Source organism: Triticum urartu, chromosome 4A (assembly GCF_056163025.1).
Source record: "Triticum urartu cultivar PI428250 chromosome 4A, HENAU_Tu73, whole genome shotgun sequence".
In the NCBI taxonomy this organism is placed as follows: domain Eukaryota; kingdom Viridiplantae; phylum Streptophyta; class Magnoliopsida; order Poales; family Poaceae; genus Triticum; species Triticum urartu.
This window is the reverse complement of record NC_141876.1, coordinates 585,819,673-585,845,555: the sequence shown is the minus strand read 5'-3', so window position 1 is coordinate 585,845,555 and position 25,883 is coordinate 585,819,673. Positions and strand designations below refer to the sequence as shown.

General features: G+C 44.5%; 1 pseudogene; it reads left to right on the top strand.

Annotated features, from left to right (window-relative positions):
* Window positions 1-998: 998 nt before the first annotated feature.
* LOC147976859 (uncharacterized) overlaps window positions 999-25,883 on the top strand; it is a 37,275-nt pseudogene continuing 12,390 nt past the window's right edge.

The window sequence follows — 25,883 nt, the reverse complement described above, 5'->3', positions numbered from 1 at the left end:
ACTCCTCCTCCACCTCTTCTCCTCTTCTTCGCTGAGATCCTCTCCATGGACAAGTCTAGGGCATCTTCGAGTGAGGCCATGTCACATAGCAAGCGCCGGCGTGAGGTTTCACCTAGCCATGGGGCGGATCTGGAATATGAGGCCGATCTCCGCTCCAAGCTTGAAGCTGAGCGATCAACGCATGAGTAGGTGGCCTGCGACCGCGAGGCTTGGGCGGTGGGGCCGGAGTGGCTCCAACGCGACGAGCAGGCACGGGCGACAGCCGGATCTGGACCATTGGCGTCCGGATCTGGTGCTGTGGGCTCGTCTGCGGCCGATCCATGGGAGGTGGCGGCCTCGAGCGGGCTTGTTGGCTCTTCTTCCTCGGGCCCGCTTCCTGCTGAGGCGCGGGGTCTGGCAGCCCCAGCGCGGCAATCTCAGCCCCCTCCCCGTCCCTCCGGTGCTAGGGCTGGGCCTTTCTGTCCTCCTCCGTGCTTCTTCTCGGGCTCGTCGTCGTCACAGTTCAAGCCTTGTCGTTCCACGGCTTCTGGCCCTGCCTCGACGGGGTTGGGGGACGGCATCCTGCCTCCTCCTCCCCCGCCTCCTCCCCGCTAAAATGCTAACCCCCAAACCCTCCGGCCTCCCTCACATGCTTTGCTTGCCATTAGCTAGGGCACTTCCTGTCCAGATGCCTCAACCCCCCATTTTTCTTGATATGTAGATGTGAGGGGCATTTGACAATGGACTACCAGAACTGCAGCAAGCCTCCAACCTTTTTCCAATTTGGCACGGGCCTCCCTGGCTGCTCCTTCTTTGCACTGTACAGTGATCTTCCCTTGGTCGTTGCGGCCCCGTCATTCTCGAATGTTTCTATTGTTTTGGTCCAGGACCAGAAGATTTCCCCGCAGACCTTGTTGGAGGGTTTGTGGATCTGGAATGAGGGAGGTTTGGATTGGCAAGTTCGCCAGCTTTCTCACCATGAGTTCGCTGTTGTATTTCCCTCCAAGGAATGTCTGAAGATGATCTCGTCATGCACAAGTTTCACCCTCCCCTACAACCAGATGGTGGTGTCTGTTAAGGTGTCCACGTGCGGAGCCAAAGCGATGGGATTGCTCTCCCACATCTGGGTGCTGGTAGATGATGTCCCAGCTGGGTTACGCTCGACTCCGTTCATGATGGCATTTGGAGATCTGATTTGCAAGCCTGTTGAGGTCGATCCGGAATCCCTATAGAAGATTGGTCTGGTGCGTATCAACGTCTGGTGTGTGGATCCGGTTTGTGTTCGGGGCTCGCTTGATGTTTTCTCTTCCTCTGATGGTGTGCGGCTGTGGGTTCGAGCCAAGGATGCTGAGGCGTTCCTGGCCCCTCCTCCTCCACCTCCTCCTAGTTCTACCAATGCTGATCAAGACAAACAAGGTGTTGGTTTGATGGGTGGGCAGAATCCTAGTGATGGTACTGATCCTCGTTTCACTCAGTCCAAATGGGACAGCCTGGAGCCGGAAGAATGCGAGCTTTTCAAACCTAATGCTCCGGTGGGTACAGCCCAGATGGATGGGGTGGATGCTACTACCAAGGAAGGGATGACCCAGGCGGCTGCAAGACAAGGCAAAAACGTTATCATGAGCACCCCTATCTCAGGGGTTTGCTCCAACCTGCCTCGCCGGCCTCTTTCTCCTTCATTCTCTGGGATTGAAGACCTGCCTCCGTCCCCTCCTCATCCTGCCGAACCTAGCTTGACCACGAAGAATAAGACCTCTGTGAGAAAGTTCTCGGCCAAAAGTAGGGCTTCCTCAGGCTCAAAGCACTCAATGATGGGAATCTGTCGTCGTCTAGACAAGGACCTGGGGGCGTCATTTGCTTCCGGCCCTGCCTCGGCCTCTCTTGCGGCTCGCTCCCCTCTGCTCCATTCACCGGTGTCGATGGCTCACAAGGGTAGGCGCATTCGGGACTCCGGCGTGCTTGTGGCTGTGCGGGATGAGCGCCGTGCTGCGGCCAAGGATCTTCCCTCCCCAGGTATGGTGCCTCATTCACCTTCCCCTTCCTCTCCTATTCGCCTTGTTCTGCCTTCGCTTTCGGATGATCATTTATTGCATATTTTATCGAACGTGGGTGTTTGTTTTGAATTTGGTGCTGGTTCTCCCTTGACTATTCTCTCCACCATCAGAGCTAATGAGTTGGCTCAAGCAGCCATTGCCAAGGCCAAGGAGGCCGGCGCGGCTTGGGCTTCTAGGTTTGTTCCTGGACAGGCAAATGAGGGGGTCGTGGACGATGGTTGTGGCCAGTCTATTCCCCTTCCATCCAAAATGGGCACGAGCAAACGTTCTAAATCTTGTGTGGCTCCCTGCAGGTGTAGTCTTCGCATCAAAAACCTATCTTTCAAATGAAAGCTTTGTTCTAGAATATTAGAGGTTTTGGCGCTAGGGGGCGCCAAGACCAAATTACAGATGTTGTCCATGGAGATAACATTGACAGTTTGGGGTTGGTGGAAACCTTCAAAGAATCTTTCTCCCCTAATGAACACTTTGTGATAGTGGGCATGGATAGATTCGATTGGCACCTTCTTCCTTCCTCGGGGCACTTGGGAGGAAAGTGGCATTTTCTAGGAAAGTATTGTTGTACACCATCGACATCTTAACACCTTGTGGAAATTTATGGTGGTTTATGGCCTTGCAGATTATTCGCTTACTGCTACCTCTTGAGCATGCGTTGGTTTTTCCTTGAAGAGGAAAGGGTGATGCAGCAAAGTAGCGTAAGTATTTCCCTCAGTTTTTGAGAACCAACACTACTAGGGAAAAGGCTAGCAGCAGCACGGGTTTTAGGTGTATCAGTAGCGCGAGGAGTGACACTACTAATAAGGCGCTACAGCTAACACGTAGCAGTAGCGTGTGCTCACCAGCGCTACTGCTAGACAAGTGTAGCAGCAGCGTGCTTAATGGAAGCTCGCTACTGCTAATAGCTATAGTGCGCTTCTCATGTGCGCGCTACTGCTACTACCGCGCTGCTGCTAACTGTTCTCCACTCGCTACTTCTAATTTTAGTAGTTTTTTGTTTTGTTTTCGGCATATTTGTTTTGTATTTGAACAGGCTTTATAGAAGAATCTTTAGCACATACAAATGTCATCATGATACACATACAAATGCCTGCGAGACCACAAATGTAATCATAGCATATACATACAAATAGTCTCATCATAATCATCATCCAACACAAAGTGGTATCTTGTCATCATCTCGAAAATAGCGATACATGCAAGTCTTGAATACTTGCAACTACAACGTCATCCATCTAAACAAAGGTATACACGAGAAGAGCTATCACTATGAGTGAGAGCGGAACTATGTAGTACATGAGGTGGCGGTTACGAGTCCTCTCTCGCGCTAGCGTGAACCTCAAGTAACTAGCTTCTCCTTCTTGTCTGCTTTTGAAGCGTTTATGGCTGGCGCCCAAGAACCCATTCACTTGCGCCTGACACTCATGCCACTCGTTGTACACCCCCGGAAACTTCCCTTTGTACACGACATAGCACTTCCATCTCGCCATCAAGAAACTAGGTACCTGTTAGAGATGCATGTTCATGAAGAGGATGTACAATCATATATATGCAACAAAATATACTAGAGCAACAGTGAAAAAGAAAGGGTTAGCAACTAGATGCAACATACAGTACGCAAATTAATTAACTAGAGGTACGCATGTCATCGTACGCAAACTAACAAAGTAGCGCTACGCAAGTTCGGCAGGGGCCGTGGACATCACAAAGTTTCATCGCTACAAAAAGTATACAAGTTCAACCGACACATATCATCATCATCGGCATCATAAATCACTAGAAGTTCCATCCTTCCATATCATCGAGGATGGACCCTAGCTTCTTGAACGGCGTGAGGTCTAGACGTTGCATGCCTATGTGAGTTCGGACGTCAGCTCGCGATATAGGCTTGTGGTGGAACATCCCCTTCTCATCGACGACTTCTTTCATGATGATCATCGCAATGTCGCTTTGGATGCGAAAGAAATCATCTCTAAGTTTATAATCCGCTTCTCCATGAGATTCTAGACACTTGTGGATATGATCATCATTTCTGCTGCTCATGTGAAGCTTTTGGTGATCCGTGTTGAACTGAATCCTGAGATGGACGATGTAGAATCCATCCTTCTTGCTTGGTTTTGGGACATGCATGCAGGAGAAGTTAGTTTTATGCGCGAAACCCATCATCTTGTTCCTTTGTTTCCTGATCTGCATGTGGCCACCTCTAATGCTGAAGCCTTGGAGAGCATCATCTAGAATATTCATTATGTGGGTGTAGTCTTTTTTTCTCGTAGTCTCTGGAAGGGTCAAAATACACAGCGTGGGAGACTTGCGGGTAAAGAACGATAAGGACGGCGTGCCCGTTGCTGCGGGGAAAAGACACCTCAAATTATTCCCCATGAGAGAGAAGGAATGATTGAAATGTACGAAAGGGTTGTCCGGAACTGACTTACTTTGGATGATAAGGCACGAGGACAATTTCCCGGTCCTTATTCTGTACCATGAAGTTTTGGAGGTACTCCCTAGCAGTTTCATGCTCAAAGTCGCTGAGACTCAAGAAAGACTCGTGCATGTAGTACGGATCCGCCACACAGATTTGCGAGACTTCTTCACTCTTCATGACGGAGCTCATATGTAGCGCAAAAAGGCGGACGATTGTAAAATCGAGCTGCCTTATCAGAAACATCTCAAAGATATGGTCAAACCGCAGGAAGAACACCTCCGCGGGCCGTGTCTCGATGTAGCACTTCCCCTCAGGCACACGAGCCGCGTATGTCAGATATCCTGGATCCTTTGAGGCTAGTAGGCTTTTCTCAGTCGACAGCACATGGTCGTGCAGTCTCCTGAGATCCCCTGATAGTGCCTCCAGCGGTTTCAGCGGTAGCATCGGCTCGCCCGTGAGATGGAACATGGCCGCACCTTTCACGGGTACACGCTCTTCAGAATGCATCATCTGGCTGCTTTGTGCTCTGGATTGTTTGGAGGCAGTTATCGTCCCCGATCTCTTCCTCTCCTTTTTCTTGGGCACACCCTCCAGAACCTTCCTTAACCCCTACCCCAGGGTTCCCAGGCTAAGCACTGTACGACCCCCGGCTAGTTGTGCCTGTGTTGAGGCGACATCTTCAGGCGTGTCCTATGAGGAATTCATGAAGAGAGACTTTTTGCAATCCTTCCAACGACCTTCCTGCCCGGGCATATCATCCATATCCTCATTAGCAGGCTGATAGCCCGATTCGTCATATGGTTGACTCATCATATCTATGTCACATTCATACGCGTTTGTATTGAGGAAACCTATAGGGTCGACCTCCGTCTCATCATCCATTCTCTGTTCTACAGGACCGATTACATCAGCCAGTACTATTGCACCCCCTTCATCACGTCGTCCGCTGCTCTCACTCGGCACTACAGGAGCTGGTAATTGCGTAGGTGGGGTGGTGGTCTCCGCACATGCTTGTTGATGTGTGGTTATTGGTGTGCTCTCAGCCGGCTCCAGACGAATAAGATTCTTCGTCCATAGCGGCACCCAACCCTTGCAGCTTCCAATCCGCGGCGGGGTCTCGTCGTCCTCTCCCACATGCTGTACTGGAGGAGGCAACGCCTCGTGCCCCGATTTCACACTGGACAAGCTAACCCTGAAGTGCCCAGCGGGGATCGACTAGTTGTGGAACGTGGGTTTCAAGGGGTTCAATATCATCCCCTTTCCCACGTCGACCTTCTGGCCTTTTATCAAGTAGAGTATGGTGCACGGGGTTTCTTTGCCCTGCAAACACATATGTCTGTGGCATAAAACATCCAAAAGGCAACAAAAATGGAATATTCTATATATATATATATGTTGGTGCGACATGTAATTACCATGACGGCGTCGAGCTCAGCCAAAGACGAAGGCCCACCTAGCGCACCACAGACTGAGGACGGGCTGCTATGAGCGGGAGCGACCACGAGAGGAGGCCCGGTTGCGTGAGCAAGTGATGGTGCGGTGTTGTTGTTGTTCATGGAGTTGCTCCCGACGAAACTGGGCATTGGGAAATCATGTACCGTCTTGTCTGGATTTTCCTTCGTCCAGTTGATGATAGTTGGAACCAAGTTAGTAACGAAATCATTTCTACAGGCAGTTACAGCTGCATTAACTGCCTGCTGTAGCAACTCATTTTTCTCCTCAGCTGTTTTTTCCGCGTCCTCAGCTGCTTTTTTCTCGACCGCAAGCTTCACCTTCGCGTTGATGTCCGCCTGACTAAACTTCTTTTTCTGCTTCTTGCCCTCCGCGCCCTCGTTGTAAAACACCTTCCACGTGGCGCCGTCTCCAGCGCCGTGCACATGACCATATTGCGGCCGCTGGCCCAAAGGGAGTCCCTTAAGTTCGTTCAAGGCCCGGTTGAGAGGGGTGTCCCACTTGGGCCTCGTCGGAGAAGTAGGGCTTTCGGCTGCAAGCTGGTGATTCTTCTCCAGTAGTCTAATCAATTTCCTCGTGATCTGGTCCGTGTAAAAAACCTTTTTCTCCTTGTTCCATTTGTAGCGGGCCCTGATGAAGTCACGCTCCAAGGGGTTGGTGAACTTCGCGAAGGGGTCTGGGAGACCCACGGCTTCACGTTTCGTGTCCTCCTTATCCCATATGGGCCTTTTATCGAGGTAGCCACGGCTTCCGAGGCGATGCTTCCCCGTGTTCCTTTGTTGAAGGCTCTTGAATTTCGCAGCCTTAGCCTTGGCTGCCTCGGTAGCGCAAGTGTCCTTGAACTTTTCGAACTCCTCTTCCGTAAGTGTCGGATTTTCCTCCAGAATCATGGACAGGGGTTCCTCGGCCTCAATAGCTCGTTTCACCCTCCCTTTCCAGGAGGCCAAATCATTGCTAAACATGCCCATGGCGTGATTGTTAATCTTTTTCATCTTTGGATCATCCCACAGTTGTTCTATGTTATCATCCCGGTCGGGGAAGTTGCATCTCTTGTGCAACTTTGTTAGGAGCAACTGTGTCAAATGTTCTTTACTCCTTAAGTCATCGTCGTTGATGCTCGCGCATTCCCGTAGGATGCATCCTAATTGGTTCCCATAGCACTTGCGAGGTTCTTCCGGCTCTAATGGCTCAAGCTTGCCAGGTGCCATCTTTGTGATCACAAGTCGTCCAATCCCTAGTTTGTTAGGTTTTCGTATCCTCTGCTTCTTATGCTTCCTCTTTTCGGTAGCGGCATCGGCGCCGGTACCTTCCCCGCCGGTCTCGGCGCCGCCATCGGTGCCGGCACCGTCGGTGTCGATGTCGGCGTCAGTACCATCATCGAGGCTGACCTGCAAACCTTGGTTAGCAGTCAAATAGTCGAGGTACTCTTGTTCACCCTCATAATCCATCTCGTCTGCATCTTGGTCAGAAGGCCCAGTTTCTTCGTTGTTCGACATGTTTCCTATGATTAAGTGTCCTCGTTTATTTCTAAAAGTATTAATAAATGAGAAATGACATAAAAAAGAAATCTATGTACGAGCACTCGATATGCCAACTATGTAGCACAAATCATGCCTTTATTCACGGCAAATTTCGGCATGACCTTTGCTAAAAAATGGACATATCGAGCGCCTGAAATTCACCAGAACAGAAATGAATCAACATTCCGGCGTAACATAGGCCACTCGGATCATTTACCAAAATTGAACCAAAACATCACATGTCCAAATGACATGTTCAAATTCCAAACATGACATGTGCAAAACATGACATATCCACATATCACATGTCCAGTTCAAATTTGCACATAAATTTAGCCTACCTAAATTTGCTTTAACAAGGGATGTTGATTTGGACAATTGCTTAAATGTTGCCTTTTCTTTTAACTACAATTGCTTAACCCTAAATTTCTGTCCTATTTTAAAACCTAGCTAAATTCATAACTAAATAGATAACCTAATTAACCTACTGCCCTAACTAAAACCTAAGTAAATTAACCGAAGAACCCTAGCTAGCAGAGAGGGGGGGGGGGAGTTTATAGAGGGTGCAGGGGCGAGGAGGCAGGCCCGACAATGACCGAGGTTGGGAGGGGAGGAAGGAGAGGAGGGAGGCGAGGGCCGATGGGTCGGGGTCGGGGGCGAGCGCCGGGGTCGGGGGCGAGCGCTAGGGTCGGGGGCGAGGGCCGGGTCGGGGGCGAGCGCCGGGGTGCGGCGGTGCGACGGGGGAAGAGAGAGTGGGGATTTGGGGGGAAAAGAGGCGGGATGAAGCAGGGAGAGTGAGAATTTTGGGTTAAGTGGACGTAGCAGTAGCGCGTTTAGACAAAACACGCTGCTACTACCTTCACTAGCTGTAGCGGTTTAGATAAAACGCGCTGCTACTACCTTCACTAGCTGTAGCGGTTTAGATAAAATGCGCTGCTACTACCTTCACTAGCTGTAGCGGTTTAGATAAAATGCGCTGCTACTACCTTCACTAGCTGTAGCGGTTTTATAAGGAAATCGCTACTGCTAGCTTGACTGTAGCTGTTTTATAAGGAAATCGCTACTACCAGTTTTTCTGATAACATACGGTTGCTCAGCGCTGACGGTTAAATATGTATACAAAATGGGAACATATATATTACATCATTGGACCCATGCATAATAATGGCTAAGTGTGTATACAAAATAGGAACATATATATATATATTACATCATTTGACCGATAACATACGGTTCCTCAGCACTGACGTTTTCGTTTTTGAGTCAGCTTCTTTCCCTTCTTGTTCGTTGAAGAATAATTGAGCCCCTCATTGTGACTTTGCCTTTTCCATGGAGTATGATTTTTCTTAGGTAATGTAGTATTGATTCTTCTTTTGACGTATACTTCATCATCATCGTCATCTTCCCTCATTGGGTTGCCGTATTGATCATAGTCTTCCTCGTTGACGACTCCATCCATTCCAATGATGTTCCTTTTTCCTCTCCTCATGACAACACGACTGGGATTGCATGGGTCAGTTATGAAGAAGCATTGTGTCACGTGCTTAGCTATACCCATGGCTCGTTTTTTGTGATAGCGTTCACAGTAGCGCTCTTGGCGTCGGGTATAGTCATGGTAGTGAAAATCCAGTTTTCTCTTTCGACATTCTTAGCCCATCTGACACGAAACATCATCATGTTGTGCAGTCCAGAGTAGTCAAGCTCCCAGATCTCCTCGACCCTTCCATAAAATCATTCAGTTGCGCCGTTGTCGCTGCCGGTCATGCATTCCATCGTCACCCCTGAGTTCTGATCATCACTGTCCATATCTTTGGCCTCAGTGTAGAACGTGTATCCTTTGATATCATATGCCTGATAGGTTACGAGGTTGGGCGAGGGGCCATGTGCTTAGGCGTATATGAGAAATCCGTCCTTAGAGGCCTCCTCCGGGGGATTAGCAATAATATGCTCTTTGAACCAATGCAGGAAAGTGGAGTTGTGCTCTCTAGTAACTTCGGCGTCCGTCCTGCATACCCCCCGGTCACGATACTTCTTTGCGATAATTTCTTTGTGCAGTGCCACGAAAGGATCTACCTCGTCTAGGTTTTGTAGCACTACCAAGTTTGCTCTGTCAAAGTCGCTGCGTTGATCTGAGTATGCCACGTGCAGTTCCCTGCGACTGTTGCAGTGACCTTCTCCTTCGAGCCTCCCATCGTGCTTGTTAACGGGCAAACCAACACTAACACCAGACGGCTGGTCTGCGCCATATAGAAAATTCTCACAGAAAGAGATGCACTCTTGTGTCACATAGCCCTAGACGATGCTTCCATCCGGACGGGACATGTTATGAACGAATCCTTTGATGATCCCATTCATCCTCTCAAACGGCATCATGTTGTGCAGGAATGACGACCCCAGGTCTATCATGTCATCCACAATATGGACACACAGATGCACCATCATGTCAAAGAATGCGGGCGGGAAGTACATCTCAAGCTCATTCAGTATCACAACGATCTCTTCCTGTAGCCTTCGGAGCTAGTTCAGACTGATCGACTTTCGAGAGATGACGTCGAAAAAGTTGCATAGACCAATAAGCGTGTCACGGAGTGCTTGTCCATTATCCCTCTAAGGGCAACAGGTAGTATCTGCGTCATCATCACATGACAGTCATGGGACTTCATCCCACTGAACCTTTTCTTGTCCGTGTCTAGATATCTGTTTATCTTGCCACAGTAATCGGAACTAACTTTGACTCCGTAAGGCACTTAAAGAATTGATCGATCTCAGCCTGACTTAAGATGAAGCAAGAAGGGGGGCAATAATCCTCTTTCTTTATTTTCTTGCCCTTCTTCTCCCGTGCCTCTGTCTCCGTCTCTGTCTCATCTAACATTTTACGGGGCGGCATGTGCAGATCTTCCCTGATTTTCAAATCTTGCAAGTCTTTTATTGTCTTCGGCCCATCCTTGGTCTTATCCGGCATGTTCATCAGTGTTGCGAGCAAGCTCTCAAGGACATTCTTACAGATATGCATTTGATCAAGGCAATGAGGTGTATCGAGTTTGTCCCAGTACTCCAAGTCCTAGAACACAGACCTCGTCTTCCATACCTTCAGCAGCGGCTCCGGCGCCTTTCTCGTCGTCTTTCCCGGCGCAAGGCACTCCTTCCAGTTTTTCAACAGCTCATCGATTTCGGCACCGCTCCGCTTACGTGGAGGTCCTCGATGCTCAGCGTGACCATTGAATAGATCTCCATGGTTTCTCCACGGGTCGTCCTGTTCGAGCCATCTTCGATGCCCTATGTACACGATTTTCCCAGAACCACCATCTTTCCTTGAAGTTAGCTGCTGAGACGTCGTATGATCCATGCACCACATGCATCCGCAATATCCATGGCACACCTGGCCTGCCACATATCCGTAACCGAGATAGTCCTGCACTGTAGTGATCAGCACGACTCTCATGTTGAAATACTTACCTTTGCGGCATCCCATGTCTTGGCCGGTGTTTTCCATAACGTGTCTAACTCCTCATGAAGTAGCCCCAGATACAAATTAATATTATTTCCTGGTTGTTTCGGCCCTTAAATAAGCATGCTCATGTGAATGTACTTCGATTTCATGCACAACCAGGGGGGCCATGTGCTATGGTTGGTGTTCTGGTTGCCAAATGGATTCATGCCATCGGTACACGTGCCGAGCACGATGTTCCTTGCATCACATTCAAAATACCAATAGAAGATGTTCAACGCTCTCCACTGGCTTCCATCCTTGACGTGTCTCAGCTTCGGATCATCTCCATCGTCGGGCTTCTTCCTCTCCGCGTGCCAGCGCATTAGCTTTGCTTCCTTGGGATCTACAAAATACCTCTGGAGACGGGGAGTGATTGGTAAGTACCATACCACTTTCTGGGGACATTTCTTCCTGGCCTTCTTGTATCGAGAAGCACTGCACACTGGACAGCTTGTTTTTTCCGCGTGCTCCTTCCGATAAATTATGCAATCGTTGATGCATGCATGGTATCTAACGTGTGGCAGATCAATAGGGCACATGATCTTCTTGGCCTCATCAACTCTACTAGGACATAGATTACCCGCGGGAAGAACATCCTTTAGGTACTTGAGATGCTCATCGAGGCTAGTGTCGGTCCATTTGTTTTTAGCCTTCGTCTTCAGGAGTTGGAGCGTGAAACTCAAGCGGGTCACCTCAGGATTGCAACCATCATACAATGGAGTGTTCGAGTCTACCACTAGTTGCTCCAGCTTAGCCTCCTCTCTAGAAGCAGCACTCTCAGTACGATTGAACTTAGTACGATTGAACTCTGCTGCGTGGAGTCCATGTCATTCTCTCCGCAGCCATGTCCGGCCCCTTCTCCACCGCCATGTCCGGCCTCTTCCCCGCCGCCATTATCGATCATCTCTTCGTCTTGCCCCGTGTCATCATTGCCTGCCCCATCGGCATCCTCAACATCATCATCCTCATCTTCAATTATCCACCGAGTATAGCCATCCATGAAACTAGTCATGAGCAGGTGCGCTTCGACACGACCATCGTCATGGGGGTCGAGCCAAACTATTCCTTTGCATTTTCGACACAGACATAAAACCTCTGTCCGGTTATTTTCTTTCATGTCCTACATCACCGACCGCAACCACCTGTCCACCATCGTTCCATTGACCATCGTCAACTCTGCACGGTAATAATAAACAAATTGATTATAAAAATGCGTGCATGCATCAAAGTCATACAAAAATTCGGCATGACCTTCCTTAAAAATAGGACATATATAGATATAGAGTTAGCCCGGAATTCGCCGAAACAGAAATAAATCGACATTTCGGCAAAACATAGGCAACTCAAAGCACAATTTGGCATCAATTCATGCCACACACACACTTTCCATAAACATATCACACACAGATAAACATATTTCCATTTTGCAAAATCATGAAATTTGAATCACCTATATCTCGAGATCGAGCACACGGTGAAGATGATGATGTAGGGAGATCAAAAGTGCACAAAGCTCTTCTTGACAAAGATAGATCTAGTTAGGGGGCAAATAGGTCACTTAACTAAATGCTACATCTACCTAGCTACCTAATTTGGGAGGAGACAACTTCAACTAGTGGAGGGGGAAGGAAAAAGAGAAAGGAGATGCATTAATGGAGGTGGTGTAGTTAGCTAGGAGTAATGAAGAGAGAGAAAGGTAGGTAGAAGCGGGAGAGTAATGGGGGAGAAGTATTGAGGAATAAGAAGAGTGAGAGTGGGAGAGGTAGGGGAAAGGGAGAGGAGGGGGAGGGGAGGGCGGGTGGGGAAAAGGTGCTGGGTGCGGATTAGCAGTAGCGCGGGACATAAAACGCACTGCTGCTAAGAAAGTAGCAGCAGCGCGCTTTTGGTACAAGCGCTACTACTAACCGGGACCAAAAGTGTGCCCGATTTGAAAATTAGCAGCAGCGACCTCAGAAAAACCGTGCTACTGCTACAACTATAGCAGTAGCGCGGCTCGCGGCACCGCGCTACTGCTAAGCACTTGTCAGTAGCGGGTTTTCCACACCCGCGCTACTGCTAATTAGCAGCAGTGCTCCTTTTTGAGCCGCGCTGCTGCTAAGATTCTGTGTATAGGGTTTTCCCTAGTAGTGCAAGGTATCAATCCAGTAGGAGACTACACGTAAGTCGCCTAGTACTTGCACAAACAAATAAGAACATTGCAACCAACGCGTTAAAGGGGTTGTCAATCCCTTCATGACCACTTGCAAAAGTGAGATCTGATAAAGATAATAAGATAACTATTTTTGGTATTTTGTTTTATAGATTGGAAAGTAAAGACTGCAAAATAAATAGTAAACTAGAATTGTAGATCGAAAACTTATATGATGTAAAGTAGACCTGGGGGCCATAGGTTTCACTAGTGGCTTCTCTCAAGATAGCATATATTATGGTGGGTGAACAAATTACTGTCGAGCAATTGATAGAAAGGCGCATAGTTATGAGAATACCTAGGCATGATCATAAACATAGGCATCATGTCCGTGTCAAGTAGACCGAAACGAATCTGCATCTACTAATATTACTCCACACATTGACCTCTATCCAGCATGCATCTAGAGTATTAAGTTCATAAGAACAGAGTAACGCATTAGGCAAGATGACATGATGTAGAGGGATAAACTCAAGCAATATGATATGAACCACATCTTGTTATCCTCCATGGCAACAATACAATACGTGCCTTGCTACCCCTATTGTCACTGGGAAAGGACACCGCAAGATTATACCCAAAGCTAAGCACTTCTCCCATTGCAAGAAAGATCAATCTAGTAGGCCAAACCAAATTCATAATTCGAAGAGACTTGCAAAGATATCAAATCATGCATATAAGAATTCAGAGAAGAATCAAATATTGTTCATAGATAAACTTGATCATAAACCCACAATTCATCGGATCTCGAGAAACACACCGCAAAAAGTATTACATCGAATAGATCTCCAAGAATGTTGAGGAGAACTTTGTATTAAGAACCAAAGAGAGAGAAGAAGCCATCTAGCTAATAACTATGGACCCGGAAGTCTGTGGTAAACTACTCACACATCATCGGAGAGGCTATGGTGTTGATGTAGAAGCCCTCCATGGTCGAATCCTCCTCCGGCATATCGTCAAAAAATGTCCCCAGATGGGATCTCGTGGGTACAGAAGGTTGCGGTGGTGGAAAAGTGGTTTCGTGGCTCCCCTGGATGTTTTCAGGGTATAAGAGTATATATAGGCGAAAGAAGTAGGTCGGTGGAGCTACGAGGGGCCCACGAGGGTGGGGGGCATGCCTGCCCCCTGGGCGCGCCACCCTACCTCGTGGCCGCCTCGTTGCTTCCTTGACCTCCACTCCAAGTCTCCTGGATTGCGTTTGTTCCAAAAAATATCCTCGCGAAGGTTTCATTCCATTTGGATTCCGTTTGATATTCCTTTTCTGCGAAACACTGAAGTAGGCAAAAAACAACAATTTGCACTGGGCCTTTGGTTAATAGGTTAGTCCCAAAAATAATATAAAAGTGCATAATAAAGCCCATTAAACATCCAAAACAGATAATATAATAGCATGGAACAATAAAAAATTATAGATAGGTTGGAGGCGTGTCAAGCATCCCCAAGCTTAATTCCTGCTCGTCCTCGAGTAGGTAAATGATAAAAACAAATTTTTTGATGTGGAGTGCTACCTAACATGATTTTCAATGTAATTCTATTTATTGCGGCATGAGTGTTTAGATCCAAAAGATTCTAGACAGAAGTTTAATGTTGACATAAAAATAATAATATTTCAAGCATGCTATCCAAGCAATTACGTCTTATCAAAATAACATAGCCAAAGAAAGCTTATCCCTACAAAACCATATAGTTTGTCCATGCTTCATTTTCGTTACACAAAATGCTCCCATCATGCAGAACCACGATGACAAGCCAAGCAATTGTTTCATATTTAGCCTTTTCAAACTCTTTCAACTTTGACGTAATGTATGAGCGCGAGGCATGGACATAGCACTATGGGTGGAATAGAATATGATGATGGAGGTTGTGTGAGAAGACAAAAAGGGAGAAAGTCTCACATTGACGTGGCTAATCAATGGGCTATGGAGATGCCCATCAATTGATGTCAATGCAAGGAGTAGGGATTTCCATGCAAAATATATGGGTGTGCATCCAACTTGCTTGCTCACAAAGACCTATGGAATTTTGAGGAAGCCCATCATTGGAATATACAAGCCAAGTTCTATAATGATAAATTCCCACTAGTATATGAAAGTGACAAAATAGGAGACTCTCTATCATGAAGATCATGGTGCTACTTTGAAGCAGAAGTGTGGAAAAATGATAGTAGCATTGCCCCTTCTCTCTTTTTCTCTCATTTTTTTATTTGGGCCTTCTTTCTCCTTTTTATGGCATTTTCTGTCCGGAATCTCATCCCGACTTTTGGGGGAATCATAGTCTCCATCATCCTTTCCTCACATCGGACAATGCTCTAATAACGAAAATCATCACACTTTTATTTACTTACAACTCAAGAATTACAACTTGATACTTAGAACAAAATATGACTCTATGTGAATGCCTCTGGCGGTGTACCGGGATATGCAATGAATCAAGAGTGACATATATGAAAGAATTATGAAGGTGGCTTTTCCACAAATACGATGTCAACTACATGATCATGCAAAGCAATATGACAATGACGGAGCCTGTCATAATAAATGGAATGGTGGAAAGTTGCATGGCAATATATCTCGGAATGGCTATGGAAATGCCATAATAGGTAGGTATGGTGGCTGTTTTGAGGAAGATATAAGGAGGCCTATGTGTGATAGAGCGTATCATATCACGGGGTTTGGATGCACCGGCGAAGTTTGCACCAACTCTCGAGGTGAGAAAGGGCAATTCACGGTACCGAAGAGGCTAGCAATGATGTAAGGGTGAGAGTGCATATATTCCATGGACTCAACATTAGTCATAAAGAACTCACATACTTATTGCAAAAATCTACAAGTCATCAAAACCAAGCACTACACGTGTGCTCCTAGGGGGATAGATTGGTAGGAAAAGACCATCGCTCGTCCCTGACCACCACTCATAAGGAAAGCAATCAAAGAACACCTCATGCTTCAAATTTGTCACACAATGTTTACCATACATGCATGCTACAGGACATGCCAATTTCAACACAAGTATTTCTTAATTCCACAATTACTCAACTAGCACGACACTAATACTACCACCTTTATATCTCAAAACAACTATCAAGTATCAAACTTCTCATAATATTTAATGCACTCTATATGAAAGTTTTTATTACACCCATTCTGGATGCCTATCATATTAGGACTAATTTCATAGCCAAAGAAAATTACAATGCTGTTCTAAAATACTCTCAAAATAATTTAAGTGAAGCATGAGAGATCAATAATTTCTATAAAATAAAACCACCACCGTGCTCTAAAAAGATATAAGTGAAGCACTAGAGCAAAATTTATCTAGCTCAAAAGATATAAGTGAAGCACATAGAGTATTCTAATAAATTCCGATTCATTTGTGTCTCTCCAAGAGGTGTGTACAGCAAGGATGATTGTGTTAAACTAAAAAGCAAAGACTCAAATCATACAAGACGCTCCAAGCAAAACACATATCATGTCGTGAATAAAAATATAGCCTCAAGTAAAGTTACCGATAGATGAAGACGAAAGAGGGGATGCCTTCCGGGGCATCCCCAAGATTAGGCTTTTGGTTGTCCTTGGATTTTACCTTGGGGTGCCTTGAGAATCTCCAATCTTCGGCTCTTTCCACTCCTTGTTCCAAAATCCATCAAATCTTTACCCAAAAACTTGAAAACTTCACAACAGAAAACTAAACAGAAAATCTCATGAGCTCCATTAGTATAAGAAAACAAATCACCACCTTAAGGTACTTTAATGAACTCATTATTTATTTATATTGGTGTTAAACCTACTGTATTCCAACTTCTCTATGGTTCATACCCCCCGATACTAGCCATAGATTTATCAAAATAAGCAAACAACACACGAAAAACAGAATCTGTCAAAAACAGAACAGTCTGTAGTAATATGTAGGTTTAGAATACTTATGTAACTCCAAAAATCCTGAGAAATTAGGAATTCCTAAATAATTTGTATATTGATCTACTGAAGTTGGAATTGATATTTTATCACTCCCTGGTAAAAAATGAAAATTATTCTCGGGAGTGCATACTTTCTGTTTTTTAGCAAGATCAAACAACAATCATCCAACAAGATCCTAAAGGCTTTACTTGGCACGAACACTAATTAAAACATAAAAAACACAATCATAACAGAGGATAGAATATTTATTTATTACTAAACAGGAACAATAATCAGGAACAAAAATAAATTTGGGTTGCCTCCCAATAAGCGCTATCGTTTAACGGCCCTAGCTAGGCATAAAACAAGAATATATCTAGGTATTGCCATGATAATGATAAGGCAAATCACGAAAACTCATCTCATACTCCCTACGTTCAGCAGCAAGTTTTCTTTGTGGCAAGCAAAAGTAATCAAAAGGGCTAAATTAATGGGACAAAAAGTCCCCAAGATCAAGCTCAAGAAGTATCGGTTCCTCCTTTGGCCCCTCATATTGCGCAACCAATTCATCATTATAAGCATTCTTTTGGGAAAAAGTCATGAGCCTTTGTTCAAGGGAGAAACCTAACCCATTGTTCTGGATAGCAAAATTATCATTAATTTCAGAAATCCTGTCAACTAGAAAATTGGTAGGAACCTTTTTTCTAAGGTTTTCATTAAAAGCAACATGATCTAAAGATCGTAAGCGCATTATGTCTTCTTGATAGAAAAGGATTGCTTCTATGGGAGGACGGCCGGCGTCCACCCTATAATGCGCAAAAATTTCATTGGCCTCTTTTATTATAAATCTGAACTCATGAGTTAAAAAGGTGGTAGCTACTCGCTTAACAGAAGAATGCTTAATATTAGAAAATTCTAGAAAAATTCTCTATATGCAAGGATGCATGTGGATAAACTGTCTTTCAAGTTCAACCACGAGCAAAGATATAGCATCCGCAAGAATACTGGTTTTATGAATAATAGACCCGCTCATGGTGGGCAAAGCACCGGCGCAAGTAAAGAAATCTTGAATAACTGCTTTTCCAATAATATTACCACTACCGATCCGAAACTTTTTAGTGTGTAAAATAGTAGGTTCTTCATGAGGATAATCAAAAGAATCAACGTTTCCCGATCGTTACTACTATTCTTTTCAATGATTACCTCCCTAGTTTCAGACATGATGGCAACAAAACGTACTAAGAACAAACACACAAAAGGCAAGCGGAAAGAGACGAATGGAAAAAGGGCGAATAAAACGGCAAAGGTGAAGTGGGGGAGAGGAAAACGAGAGGCGAATGGCAAATAATGTAATGCGAGGGATAAGAGTTTGTGATGGGTACTTGGTATGTCTTGACTTGAGCATAGATCTCCCTGGCAACGGCGCCAGAAATCCTTCTTGCTACCTCTTGAGCATGTGTTGGTTTTCCCTTGAAGAGGAAAGGGTGATGCAGCAAAGTAGTGTAAGTATTTCCCTCGGTTTTTGAGAACCAATGTATCAATCCAGTAGGAGACTACATGCAAGTCGCCTAGTACCTGCACACACAAATAAGAACCTTACAACCAACGCGATAAAGGGGTTGTCAATCCCTTCACGGCCACTTGCAAAAGTGAGATCTGATAAAGATAATAAGATAAATATTTTTGGTATTTTTGTTGTATAGATTGGAAAGTAAAGATTGCAAAATAAATAGTAAACTAGAATTGTAGATCGGAAACTTATATGATGTAAAGTAGACCCGTGGGCCATAGGTTTCACTAGTGGCTTCTCTCAAGATAGCATATATTATGGTGTGTGAACAAATTACTGCCGAGCAATTGATTGAAAAGCGCATAGTTATGAGAATATCTAGGCATGATCGTAAAGATAGGCATCACTTCCGTGTCATGTAGACCGAAACAGTTCTACATCTACTACTATTACTCCACACATCGACCGCTATCCAGCATGCATCTAGAGTATTAAGTTCATAAGAACAGAGTAACGCATTAGGCAAGATGACATGATGTAGAGGGATAAACTCAAGCAATATGATATAAACCCCATCTTGTTATCCTCGATGGCAACAATACAATATGTGCCTTGTTGCCCCTACTGTCATTGGGAAAGGACATCGCAAGATTGAACCCAAAGCTAAGCACTTCTCCCATTGCAAGAAAGTTCAATCTAGTAGGCCAAGCCAAACTGATAATTCAAAGAGACTTGCAAAGATATCAAATCATGCATATAAGAATCCATAGAAGAATCAAATATTGTTCATAGATAAACTTGATCGCAAACCCACAATTCATCGGATCTCGACAAAAGACACCGCAAAAAGTATTACATCGAATAGATCTCCAAGAACATCGAGGAGAACTTTGTATTGAGAACCAAAGAGAGAGAAGAAGCCATCTAGCTAATAACTATGGACCCGAAGGTCTGTGGTAAACTACTCACACATCATCGGAGAGGCTATGGTGTTGATGTAGAAGCCCTCCGTGATTGAATCCCCCTCCGGAAGATCGTCAGAAAAGGTCCCCAGATGGGATCTCTTGGGTACAGAAGGTTGCGGCGGTGGAAAAGTGGTTTTGTGGCTCCCCTGGATGTTTTCAGGGTATAAGAATATATATAGGCGAAAGAAGTAGGTCGGTGGAGCTACGAGGGGCCCACGAGGGTGGGGGGCGTGCCGCCCTACCTCGTGGCCACCTTGTTTCTTCCTTGACCTCCACTCCAAGTCTCCTAGATTGTGTTTGTTCCAAAAAAGATCCTCGCGAAGGTTTCATTCCGTTTGGATTCCGTTTGATATTCCTTTTCTGCGAACCACTGAAATAGGCAAAAAAACAACAATTTGCACCGGGCCTTCGGTTAATAGGTTAGTCCCAAAAATAATATAAAAGTGCATAATAAAGCCCATTAAACATCCAAAACAGATAATATAATAGCATGGAACAATAAAAAAATTATAGATACGTTGGAGACGTATCACTTATCTCACTACTAGGGAAAACCCTAGTAGTAGCGCGGGTTTAAAGCCCACTAGTAGCTCGGGCAGCCGCGCTACCAATAAGGCGCTACGGCTATTACTTAGCAGTAGCGCGTGCGACAAGCACTACTGCTAAGACACATAGCGACAACGCTTGTTCTGTCCCGCGCTGCTGCTAATCTAGCTAGTTGTAGTGTGTTTTTTATCCATCACTACTAGTACTCTTTTTTTCATTTTAGTGTATTTATACGTCATTATACAAATTTTGGTACAGTACCAATTATGAGGTTTATATCATTATGTCCATAACAGTGTGTCAAATGAAGGTGGATTAGGTTCAAGTGGAGGCAATATGTGGTGCATGTCAAAAGTATACTACTAATCCAAACATGATCTAGTTTGGACTAGTAGTACTTTTGATGTGCACCACATGTTGCCTCCACTTGAATCTAATCCGCCAGCACAAGCTATTTAATAATCATCATTGTCATTACCACCAACAGTATTTATTTAATCACCATAGTCATAGTGTAGCACACACTAGTAGAAAACGGAGCTTTAAAACCGGTTCGTAAGGGCCTTTAGTGCCGGTTCCATAACCGGCACTAATTGGTGGGCACTAAAGGCCCCCCCCCCTTAGTACCGGTTCGGCACGAACCGGCGCTAAAGTGCCACCACATGGCGTGAGCTCGCACCCTGGTATGGGGGACCTTTAGTACCGGTTGGTGTTACCAACCGGTACTAAAGGTTTTTTTTTTAAATTTTGAATTTTTTTTTCGATTTTTAATTTTTCTGAATTATTTGGTGATTTAGTGTCTAATCACCTCTCTTAACTGCTCAAGTGTGGATCACTCATTCCAAATCATCTAACTTCTCGACCGGTCACCCATCCCTCTCATTACTCTAGCCCGAGCACGCTTATCTTTCGGGTTCTATTCTCCTTCGTTTCCAAGTCTGCACTTGTTGTTTTCCTGACAATAGTAAGATGCCAATCCTATTAACCCTCAGGAGTTTAGCTTGAGCATGAAGTCACACATTTCACTGTTTGAGTTTGAAACTATTATTCTAAAAAACAGTAAATATTTAGTAACACTAATATTTCTTCAATAAGTTTGACCATAGTTTGGCCACAGTTTGACCATAGTTTGACCACAGTTTGACCATAGTTTGACCAGATTTGACCAAAATTAAAAAAATTGAAATAATTATTTAGTAACACTAATATTCTTTAATAATTATCTAGTAACATTAATACTTCATGAATAAGTAGTTTGACCAGATTTAACAATTTTTTTTAAAAAAACTTAAATTTGACCTTATCTTTTCACTAGTGGCTTCTCTCAAGATAGCATATATTACGGTGTGTGAACAAATTACTGCCGAGCAATTGATTGAAAAGCGCATAGTTATGAGAATATCTAGGCATGATCATAAAGATAGGCATCACTTTCGTGTCATGTAGACCGAAACGGTTCTGCATCTACTACTATTACTCCACACATCGACCGCTATCCAGCATGCATCTAGAGTATTAAGTTCATAAGAACAGATTAACGCATTAGGCAAGATGACATGATGTAGAGGGATAAACTCAAGCAATATGATATAAACCCCATCTTGTTATCCTCGATGGCAACAATACAATATGTGCCTTGCTGCCCCTACTGTCATTGGGAAAGGACATCGCAAGATTGAACCCAAAGCTAAGCACTTCTCCCATTGCAAGAAAGTTCAATCTAGTAGGCCAAGCCAAACTGATAATTCAAAGAGACTTGCAAAGATATCAAATCATGCATATAAGAATCCAGAGAAGAATCAAATATTGTTCATAGATAAACTTGATCATAAACCCACAATTCATCGGATCTGGACAAAACACACCGCAAAAAGTATTACATCGAATAGATCTCCAAGAACATCGAGGAGAACTTTGTATTGAGAACCAAAGAGAGAGAAGAAGCCATCTAGCTAATAACTATGGACCCGAAGGTCTGTGGTAAACAACTCACACATCATCGGAGAGGCTATGGTGTTGATGTAGAAGCCCTCCGTGATCGAATCCCCCTCCGGAAGATCGTCGGAAAAGGTCCCCAGATGGGATCTCTTGGGTACAGAAGGTTGCGGCGGTGGAAAAGTGGTTTTGTGGCTCCCCTGGATGTTTTCAGGGTATAAGAATATATATAGGCGAAAGAAGTAGGTCGGTGGAGCTACGAGGGGCCCACGAGGGTGGGGGGCGTGCCGCCCTACCTCGTGGCCGCCTTGTTGCTTCCTTGACCTCCACTCCAAGTCTCCTAGATTGCGTTTGTTCCAAAAAAGATCCTCGCGAAGGTTTCATTCCGTTTGGATTCCGTTTGATATTCCTTTTCTGCGAACCACTGAAATAGGCAAAAAAACAGCAATTTGCATCGGGCCTTCGGTTAATAGGTTAGTCCCAAAAATAATATAAAAGTGCATAATAAAGCCCATTAAACATCCAAAACAGATAATATAATAGCATGGAACAATAAAAAAATTATAGATACGTTGGAGACGTATCACTTATCTCACTACTAGGGAAAACCCTAGTAGTAGCGCGGGTTTAAAGCCCACTAGTAGCACGGGCAGCCGCGCTACCAATATGGCGCTATGGCTATTACTTAGTAGTAGCGCGTGCGACAAGCGCTACTGCTAAGACACATAGCGACAGCGCTTGTTCTGTCCCGTGCTGCTGCTAATCTAGCTAGTTGTAGTGTGTTTTTTATCCATCACTACTAGTACTCTTTTTTTCATTTTTAGTGTATTTATACGTCATTATACAAATTTTGGTACAATACCAATTATGAGGTTTATATCATTATGTCCATAACAGTGTGTCAAATGAAGGTGGATTAGGTTCAAGTGGAGGCAATATGTGGTGCATGTCAAAAGTATACTACTAATCCAAACTTGATCTAGCTTGGACTAGTAGTACTTTTGATGTGCACCACATGTTGCCTCCACTTGAATCTAATCCGCCAGCACAAGCTATTTAATCATCATCATTGTCATTACCACCAATAGTATTTATTTAATCACCATAGTCATAGTGTAGCACACACTAGTAGAAAACGGAGCTTTAAAACCGGTTCGTAAGGGCCTTTAGTGCCGGTTCCATAACCGACACTAATTGGTGGGCACTAAAGGCCCCCCCCTTTAGTACCGGTTCGGCACGAACCGGCGCTAAAGTGCCACCATGTGGCGTGAGCTCGCGCCCTGGTATGGGGGACCTTTAGTACCGGTTGGTGTTACCAACCGGTACTAAAGGTTTTTTTTTGTAAATTTTGGAATTTTTTTCGATTTTTAATTTTTCTGAATTATTTGGTGATTTAGTCTCTAATCACCTCTCTTAACTGCTCAAGTGTGGATCACTCATTCCAAATCATCTAACTTCTCGACCGGTCACCCATCCCTCTCACTACTCCAGCCCGAGCACGCTTAACTTTCGGGTTCTATTCTCCTTCGTTTCCAAGTCTGCACTTGTTGTTTTCCTGACAATAGTAAGATGCCAATCCTATTAACCCTCAGGAGTTTAGCTTGAGCATTAAGTCACACATTTCACTGTTTGAGTTTGAAACTATTATTCTAAAAAACAGTAATTATTTAGTAACACTAATATTTCTTGAATAAGTTTGACCATAGTTTGACCACAGTTTGTCCATAATTTGACCATAGTTTGACCAGATTTGACCAAAATTCAAAAAATTGAAATAATTATTTAGTAACACTAATATTCTTTAATAATTATGTAGTAACATTAATACTTCTTGAATAAGTAGTTTGACCAGATTTAACAATTTTTTAAAAAAACTGGTTTTTGACCATATCTTTTCACTAGTGGCTTCTCTCAAGATAGCATATATTACGGTGTGTGAACAAATTACTACCGAGCAATTGATTGAAAAGCGCATAGTTATGAGAATATCTGGGCATGATCATAAAGATAGGCATCACTTCCGTGTCATGTAGACCGAAACGGTTCTACATCTACTACTATTAGTCCACACATCGACCGCTATCCATCATGCATCTAGAGTATTAAGTTCATAAGAACAGATTAACGCATTAGGCAAGATGACATGATGTAGAGGGATAAACTCAAGCAATATGATATAAACCCCATCTTGTTATCCTCGATGGCAACAATACAATATGTGCCTTGCTGCCCCTACTGTCATTGGGAAAGGACATCGCAAGATTGAACCCAAAGCTAAGCACTTCTCCCATTGCAAGAAAGTTCAATCTAGTAGGCCAAGCCAAACTGATAATTCAAAGAGACTTGCAAAGATATCAAATCATGCATATAAGAATCCAGAGAAGAATCAAATATTGTTCATAGATAAACTTGATCATAAACCCACAATTCATCGGATCTCGACAAAACACACCGCAAAAAGTATTACATCGAATAGATCTCCAAGAACATCGAGGAGAAATTTGTATTGAGAACCAAAGAGAGAGAAGAAGCCATCTAGCTAATAACTATGGACCCGAAGGTACATGGTAAACTACTCACACATCATCGGAGAGGCTATGGTGTTGATGTAGAAGCCCTCCGTGATCGAATCCCCCTCCGGAAGATCGTTAGAAAAGGTCCCCAGATGGGATCTCTTGGGTACAGAAGGTTGCGGCGGTGGAAAAGTGGTTTTGTGGATCCCCTGGATGTTTTCAGGGTATAAGAATATATATAGGTGAAAGAAGTAGGTCGGTGGAGCTACGAGGGGCCCACGAGGGTGGGGGGCGTGCCACCCTACCTCGTGGCCGCCTCGTTGCTTCCTTGACCTCCACTCCAAGTCTCCTGGATTGCGTTTGTTCCAAAAAAGATCCTCCTGAAGGTTTCATTCCGTTTGGATTCCGTTTGTTATTCCTTTTCTGCGAACCACCGAAATAGGCAAAAAAACAGCAATTTGCACCGGGCCTTCGGTTAATAGGTTAGTCCCAAAAATAATATAAAAGTGCATAATAAAGCCCATTGAACATCCAAATCAGATAATATAATAGCATGGAACAATAAAAAATTATAGATACGTTGGAGACGTATCACTTATCTCACTACTAGGGAAAACCCTAGTAGTAGCGCTGGTTTAAAGCCCAGTAGTAGCACGGGCAGCCGCGCTACCAATAAGGCGCTACGGCTATTACTTAGCAGTAGCGCGTGCGACAAGCGCTACTGCTAAGACACATAGCGACAGCGCTTGTTCTGTCCCGCGCTGCTGCTAATCTAGCTAGTTGTAGTGTGTTTTTTTATCCATCACTACTAGTACTCTTTTTTTCATTTTAGTGTATTTATACGTCATTATACAAATTTTGGTACAATACCAATTATGAGGTTTATATCATTATGTCCATAACAGTGTGTCAAATGAAGGTGGATTAGGTTCAAGTGGAGGCAATATGTGGTGCATGTCAAAAGTATACTACTAATCCAAACTTGATCTAGTTTGGACTAGTAGTACTTTTGATGTGCACCACATGTTGCCTCCACTTGAATCTAATCCGCCAGCACGAGCTATTTAACCATCATCATTGTCATTACCACCAACAGTATTTATTTAATCACCATAGTCATAGTGTAGCACACACTAGTAGAAAACGGAGCTTTAAAATCGGTTCGTAAGGGCCTTTAGTGCCGGTTCCATAACCGGCACTAATTGGTGGGCACTAAAGCCCCCCCCTTTAGTACCGGTTCGGCACGAACCGGCGCTAAAGTGCCACCACGTGGCGTGAGCTCGCGCCCTGGTATGGGGGACCTTTAGTACCGGTTGGTGTTACCAACCGGTACTAAAGGTTTTTTTTGAAAATTTTGGAATTTTTTTCTATTTTTAATTTTTCTGAATTATTTGGTGATTTAGTCTCTAATCACCT